This window comes from Vigna umbellata, chromosome 4 (assembly GCF_029865625.1).
Source record: "Vigna umbellata cultivar VRB3 chromosome 4, Vumbellata_1.0, whole genome shotgun sequence".
Taxonomy (NCBI): domain Eukaryota; kingdom Viridiplantae; phylum Streptophyta; class Magnoliopsida; order Fabales; family Fabaceae; genus Vigna; species Vigna umbellata.
In genome coordinates this window covers 34650832-34659610 of record NC_142168.1, presented here as the reverse complement: position 1 = coordinate 34659610, position 8779 = coordinate 34650832, and positions in this window count along the sequence as shown.

Genomic DNA, 8779 nt, shown 5'->3' with positions numbered 1-8779 from the left:
TATAATTTATTATTCTTATAATCCAATTAGTGATGACAAATGAACCGAGAATTTATCTTCGTTGATTTTTTTGCATTGCCTGAGTAGGAGTAATATTTGATTATTTTTCTTATAGGGTAGAGAGATATGGATGTCTATGTATACATATATATATTTGCATGGTTCTTATTTCAATACTCAGCTTTGATTTTCGTTTAAATTATTAAAGTACTTATAATCAAGGTAACTTAATATATGTGTATATATTGTTTTATTCATTCTATTGTTTGGTTTGTTCAATATTTATCAAATCTATTCTATTCATATTTTCAAGGTATATATCTCTTATCAAAAACTTGAATAAACATTTTTTTTGCTGGTTTTAGTTAGTTCAGAGTTGGGTGTGGTCAATAGACTTAAAGAGTTTGGCAAAATGACCAATTCACTTTAGATTTGGTTTAAGTGGTCAATAAACTTAAATAGCTTGTCCAAATGAAAAATCTATATTAGAATCCGGCTGAAGTCGATCTACTTAAAGAGTTTTACAAAATGGTCATTCTAGTTCAAAGTTCCAGTGAATGATCAATCCATTTAAAGAGTTTGATCGAATGAACAATTTAATTTAGAGTTCGGTTGAGTGGCCAATCAATTATAAGAGTTTCAAATGGTCAATCTATTTCAACACTCGGTCGAATGACCAATATACTTAAAGTGCTTAGTTGAAGGGCCAATTTACTTCAGAGTTTGGCAATTGGTCCATTCACTTCAAAACTCGATTGAATGATCAATTAACTTAATGAGCTTGGTTGAATGACTAATCTACTTAAAGAGTTCGGTTAAATAGCCAATCAATTTAAAGAGCTTGGTTAAATAGCTAATCTACTTAAAGAGTTTGGTTGAATGGACAATCTAATTAAAGAGCATGATCGAATAGACCATCAACTTAAAGAACTCTGCAAAATGACCAATCTACTTTAGAGCTCGGTCAAGTGGCCAATCAACTTAAAGAGCTTTACTAAATGGCTCATCAACTTAAAGAGCTTGATAAAATGATCAATGCACTTAAGAGCTCGACTGAGTGACCAATAAACTTAAAGAGCTTGGCTGATCGACAAATCCACAAAGCATTGTCCATACTGTAAGACCCTAGTTATAGATGTCATTGAGAGTTTGAGTTGAATAGAAAACTTGATTGTTTTAATATTAAATTGATAAAAATGTCTTGTAATTTAATTAGTTAGAAATTAGTATAATAGGGTAAAGGTCTTGGAAAAATAACTATGTGTGGGGAAAATAAAATAAAATAATGAATTGTTGAATTAAAGTGTGAAAAATATGAAATAGACGAAAAGTAATAAGTTAAATAGAAATAAAATGAGTATGATATTAGTGAAGTAAGTTTGGCTTAGTTGTTATGAGATGTATGTTTTTTTAATTTGTGTACGTGAGTCCGATACCATAGATTTTGAAATCTGTTAAAAAACATTTAATAGATCGTCCTTTGAAGTTCAAGCAGTTGAGGCTTTGAGAGGGACTTAATTTAAAGAGACGTCACCAGGTTTTCTTGTTGAGATTTGAAGATATACCAAAAACTTGTCCCTATAAGAATCCTACTGAGGCTTTTCCGAAGGAATCATTAGAGGCAGAAAAGAGATCTTGTGCAGTAGTAAGGGAGATTCTTGCACTGATAATTGAAAAGAAGACTTTAATAGACCACTTGACTCATTTCAGAAAGGACTTTGGCTTCCCTAACAAGTTGAGAGGGCAACGACACTCAGTTTTCTTGGTCGAGGGGTTTAGTGAGAAGGGTGAATTATTGGGGAAGGAAGAGATTTTATCTATACAGGATAAATGGATGGACTTGGTCAAGAGAATGAGAAGAGAGAAGGAAGAATAGGTTTAGCAAATATATTGGGAGCTTGGATGAAGCTGATCAAAATAATTCTAACACTAATGATGATTATGATGATAATATTGAGATTATGTTTATTAAACTCTCGAGTTAATTCGTACGAGTTTCATATAGTTTCTAAGTTAATTCGAAAGTAAACTCATTTTCTGTGTAAACTTTTTTTATCTAAAGAGTCGAGTTTATTTGATTATCACAAGTTTACGTAAACTCTCGATTTTGATAATCTTAATTGGGATCCACAATTTTGAGAACGGTTACGATGATGGTTTTGAGAATATATTTGAGGAGTTGGATTTCGAGAACGAGATGATGATCAAGGAGACAAGATTTTTTTCCCAAAACAACTATGGAGAATTCTGGACTGCGGAACCTTTTCCTATTCAACATGGTTTGGGTGAACTAAATATGAGCCTTCGTCTTTATTAATTTTGTTTCTATGCTTTTATTACACATTTTCTTTGTTGTAATGAATGTATATGATTATTAAATTTTAGAGTGTCTGTATATAAAATGTTAAAATTCATATTAATGTATATTATACAATTTTTATTAGGAAAAATTATCATGAATTTTCATTATGCAGAGTAAACCATGGAAACTAAAAGGTTGATTATGTGAAAAACAAATTACAATTGCTAAAATATTTCTTGTTGAATGTATTAGTTTAGAAGTGAAAACTTCAGTAATGATATTTGTAGAAGAGAGATGTAAATAACATTTTTGGACATATTTTTAGTGGTTTATTATTTGTTAATTAAAACTAATTATACATAGTATGATTTATTATATTATGAGTGATTTACTATATTTAGTGAGATTCTGGAGTTTTATTATTCAAAAATTAATAGAATATAGCAATAGAATACCCATTGAAATACTTTAATATGAATTTATGATCACATGTTAATAATAATAATAATAATAATAATAATAATAATAATAATAATAATAATAATAATAAAACTAACTAATAAGTCCCTTTTCATTTTGGGTGCATAAAATATACAGTTATATTTCACATTATCTATATTTATTATTACTTCCACTTAAAACAAAAGCAGCACGATTTCTTTGTCAAACTGAGTGCAAAGGTCAAATGTGTGGAATAGATGAGTTTGAAAGTTGATTAGTTAAGACAAGTGGAGTGTGTTTCACATAATTCTTCTAGAAGACTTATTATAAAATAAATAATAAAATAAAATAAAATAAATTTAGATTAATTTGTGCGTAAAAGTATGTTTAAATATGAATAAAACGAGTTTATGTGTAAGTTAAAATTTATTTATGCACATATTAAATTAAGAATTTAAAAAGGTTATATAAAGGACCCTTTATAAATTAGCTTATAGATAAGTTAATTTTTGTATATGAAGAATTTTTTTTTTCTTATGAGAAGCTTTTCCGAATGTATTCTAATTTATAGAAATTCTCTTTAAGTTATTTTTAAGAAAAAAAGAAAAAAATATAGATATAACTTTATCTCTTTAAGGAAAAGTCTTTATAGGTTTTTGTGTTTATTTTAAAACAATATTTTTTTTTCAATTATGTTACTAAATATAATCCCTAACTATAATTAAGAGTAACTAATACACAATCATTTAAATTGAAAAAGAATATAAGAGTAGTAGAAGATGTTATAAAAAGAATTAGAATTATTCATTAGTAGTTGGTGAAATAGTAGAGTATTTCCCTTCTTAATTCTATGAATAATTATTTTATTGCTAGTTAAGAGTATATTTCCATTGTCTCATAATAATAATAATAAGTTTTGTATAAAAGAATAACTTCTAAAATGAAAATTAATTTTATTTTTTATTTATTTATTCCTTTTGTTTTTTATTTATACTTCTTTTAATATTGATGAGGAACAATACAAACTCTAAATAAATTTATACTAATAAAGTTAATTTTTGAAATTAAGAGTTTGTGAGAGAGAAAAAAATCATAATAACTATTCTCACTTCTCAACTTAAACATAACCATCACCTTTAGTATATAATTAAATAATTTAAAGTTTAGACATAATTAATTTAAATTAAATTATCACTTTAAAAAATGATTTCACATATTCATATTAGCACATAAAAAAAGTTATTCTATTATTCATTTTTCTTGAGTTGAACTCTAGGTATGAGATGTCGTTCTAAAGAATATTTAAAAAAATAATCAATTAATTAAAATACTAAAAAGTATACAAATTTAATAATTAAAGTAAATTATGTATTTTTCAAAATTGAGGAAATAAAATCATACAAAAATAGAAGACCAAACTCAAATATATTAAAGGAATATCAAAATTGTAATTAAGTTAAATAATAACAACCATAAAAGGAAAACAAAGATAGTAACATTTGTACAACTTAATAGTAAAACAACCCTAAAAAGAAAACAAAAGATAGCAACATGAATAACTTTTAGCAAGAAATTAGGACAAAAGTTTCAACTTTCAATGTCACCTTTGCATTATCAAGTAATATTCATTGCATCTTTTACACTTAGATTTTTTATTTTATGATATTATTGTCTTTTAGTTTACCATAGAATTTTCTTTGCCTTATCATCATCATCAACAAAAGTTTTCTCTTTTCTCTTTTCTCTTTCCAATTCATTGCATTCAATCCCACTTGCCAAGTCATTAATTTTTTCTTTTGTCTTTTCAGTAATTTTCACCTTTTTAGTCACTTTGGATGAAATAATAGCAATTTTTTTGTCATTATCTACAATGTCAATGATCAACTATTTTTTAATAATATTGTAAATTTTTTGTTTAATTAATAATATTCTCATTCAACATTGATTTTGATGCTTAATTTTGTAATATGTTCAATTAACTATGTTTTGATCTAGTAAGTAATTCGAAGAACTAAAAAATATCCTTTTTATAACTATTTTTATTGTGTAATTAGTTAAATAGTCTTTTAAGAATAAAATTTTGTACGGTTTGAAGGACTAATTCTTTTAATTAAAAAACCAAAAGTAACTTTTTTTTAATTTTTAGTAATTAAAAATATAATTACATGATTATTTAGTATATAAATTGATGTTCAATCAATATCACAAAATTAATTTTTGATGGTCGCAGTTCACTTAAGTATACATACACTATAATTTGGTTTTATTTTTATTTGATGTGCATTTTATTACAAAGTTCACCTCATTGAATATTTCAAACATGATATTTGTATTTACGGTAAGAAAAGTCTAATACCTATAATAATTTCAATGAACTTAACTGTATTAGATTCTAATATCATTTTAATAAGTTTAAATTTAACGAAATAAAAACTACTTGGTCCAAAATACAAGATCCAAAATTATTCTTACTCTACTAAAACTTCATGATGACTTAAGATGACCCAAAAGAAAGAGTCTAAGTCCATCTTCCATAGATACCTCCAACTTTTCATGAATGTGCTAGGTCATAGCAAGACATATGCCATTATATATATATATATATATATATATATATATATATATATATATATATATATATATAATCATAACCATTTTACTTATAAGCAATATCAAAATGATACAAATCCATATCAAATAACCAAAGAAAATAAACCAAAAGCATGAAACTAGCGCTTAGTGGTAAGAATGACGGTCAATGCCATTATTCTCACAAATTGACTCGTTCAACAACTCTAGTCTATCGCTTAGCGAATTATAATTAAAATGCTTCTAAACCTACAGTCAACTGTACCTTGTCACCGTTCAGCGCCAAAGCTTTCGCAAAATGATAGCTCAACACCACACCAACACCACTCAACGCCACATCGGAAACTAGTATACTCCATTATATGATTTGGAGAAACAAAGACCTATTTAGATTATTAAATTGGTATTCCTAACTTTGTGTTTGGTTCAAAAAAAAAGATTTCACTATTGAATTGCATACCAATTTGCTTAAATGGCCAGATTCTCATTCTCTCAATTCAACATCAATTCAAACAATTACAATCCACATGCAACCAATTTAAATTCAATAGGTTTAACCACCAATATAAGAACATAAACCAATCTTAGACAAACTAAACATACAGTTCAAACTTTCAAAGCATCAGAAACTTAAAGCAAGATAATTAGCTTCTCTTACCTGACAAATGACCAAAAACTGTTCAAGAATCCATAAGCACCCTTAGACGCATAGATAACCCACATTGCTCCTGTAAAAAACGCAAAAATGATTAGGGCACAACACTATAACTACTGATAAATAGATATTCACATATGCAAGAGAAAGAACAACTGACCACGAAAGAGGCAGATAATTAACTTACTCTATTGAAAAAACTAATCAAATGATCTTATCGGATTCATCGTCAGAAGAAATCCTATAGCCTCTGATCTTCAATAAGATGTCGGTTGGTGAAATATTTTAGAGAGAAGGAAAAAAGAGTTTTAAGAGAGTTTCTAAAAAAATGTTTTAAAATAATAAAATTAATTTATAAAAATTGTTTTTACTTTTGAATTTTTAATATCAAAATAATTGAGTTTTATTATTCTAATCACTGATCCATTCTAAAATGCAATTTTTTAAACTCTAGTACATTTCAATATAATCAATAATGTGATTTTCTTTATATTATTATTATTAGCTTGTTGGAAATCTCTCATCGACTAGAGATAAGGTGCAAACATCACCTTACAAGTTGGTTTTGTGGGGGTTGAATTATATTTAAAATTCACCTCTTAACATGGTATCAGAGGTATGATTAGAGTCTATCCTAGCTATATCTATTAAAATAGAAGCCCGAATCTGAAATGGACAGAGGCCCAACTGGCTTAGGCCCAAAAGTGAGAAAGTAAAGCTTCGCTAGAAGCTTCCTCAAGTCAGAAAGTTGGTGAGGTCTTGCTTCGTGTGTGTGGCTCGCAGAAGAGAGAAAAGAAAGAGGGCGAACTCTGGTCAGCACTCCAGTGAAGCTTGCATCAACGATGACAAAGCAGAAGTGGGACAGAGGATAGCGGAGAATAACAGAGGTAAGAAAAGCTTGAATATTTCTTTATTGGTAGAATGAAAATTGTATTATTGAGTATTCTTTTTTTTTTATCTGAAACAACACACTGGAACCCTGTTTATATAGGGTTCCGATAAGTACAAACAAAACATAAAACAATTAGAGTTTCTAACTGAAACAGAAAATCCCTATTCTAAAAACCCTAGAAGACAAAATAATGTTCTCAGGAGGACTAATTACATAACAGAAACATTAATACTCTCCCCTTAAGCTGGATGGTGGATATTCACTAATCCAAGCTTGGGGATAATAGATTTGAAATGAGTTCGGTGAGGAAATGTGGTAAACACATCAGCAAGTTGCTTTCCTAATCGAATGGGAAGAAGACGTAAAAATTTGGATTGAATCTTCTCACGAACCACGTGGCAGTCCAGCTCAATGTGTTTGGTCCGCTCATGGAAACTCTGATTGTGGGCAATGTGTCTGGCAGAGTTGTTGTCGCAGTAGAGGATAGTAGTAGCAGTGGGCTGAATTTGAAGATCTTGAAGGAGGTAGTGAAGCCATTGCATCTCACAAACAGTGGCAGCAAGGGCACGATACTCTCCTCAGTAGAAGATCTTGACACGGTGGTTTGTTTCTTTGACTTCCATGAAACCAACGAGGATCCTAGAAAAACACAATAACTTGTAGTTGACCTTCTTATGTTAGGACAAGTGGCCCAATCCGAATCACTGAACCCTTTAATCTGTATGTCAAAATCAGCTACAAAGAAGAGTCCTTCTGAAGGGCTGGACTTGACATATCTTAGAATATGCTGCAAGGCTTGATCATGATAACTAGTAGGCTCCTGCATAAATTGACTTAATAAGTTGACAGTAAAACATAAGTCAAGCCTAGTATTAGTTAGATAAAAAAGCTTCCCTATTAATTTGCGATAGGCATTGGGATTGTCTAGATAATTTTCTGTTTTATATAAGGAGTTTGTGTTGCTCAAAAAAGGGGTAGAACATGGTTTGCTTCCCAACATTCTTGTTTCTTTAAGGATGTCGAGGGCATACTTTCTCTGACAAAGGTGTATCCCCTTCTTAGATCTAGCAACCTCAAAACCTAGAAAATACTTAAGTTCTCCCAAATCTTTAATATGGAATTGGCGATGTAAAAGAGCCTTTATGTGAGTGATCTCATTCATAGAGTTTCCTGTTAGAACAATGTCATCTACATAAACAAGTAAAGCTGTGAAATTTGTGGAGTCTTTTTTGACAAAAAGAGAATAATCAGATTTGGACTGAACATAGTTAGCAGAAATAAGAAAGTTAGATAGCTTTTCAAACCATTGTCTGCTAGCCTGTTTTAGCCCATATAGAGACTTCTGTCAGACTTTTACTTGCCCTTGCTGCCTCGAGAAACTGGTTTTTACATCAACTTGATGTAGACAAAGCTTTCTTACAGGGAGATTTAAAAGAGGATGTTTATATGGAACCCCTACCTGGATTGGAAACTAATACAGAGGGACAAGTGTGCAAGCTGACTAAGTCTACAATTTTTCATTCTACTAATAAAGAAATATTCAAGCTTTTCTTACCTCTGTTCTTCTCCGCTATCCTCTGTCCCACTTCTGCTTCGTCATCGCTGGTGCAAGCTTCGCTGGAGTGCTGACCAGAGTTCGCCCTCTTTCTTTTCTCTCTTCCGCGAGCCACACACACACGAAGCAAGACCTCACCAACTTTCTGACTTGAGGAAGCTTCTAGCGAAGCTTTACTTTCTTACTTTTGGGCCTAAGCCATTTGGGCCTCTGTCCATTTCAGATTCGGGCTTCTATTTTAATATGGTACCATAACAAGTCTTGTACCTGTTCTGGCCCTGTTTCTGCTGCACTTAAATCTTTTTTGCTCTTCTTGGTGCTAATCTCTAAGCTTTTCTTACTATT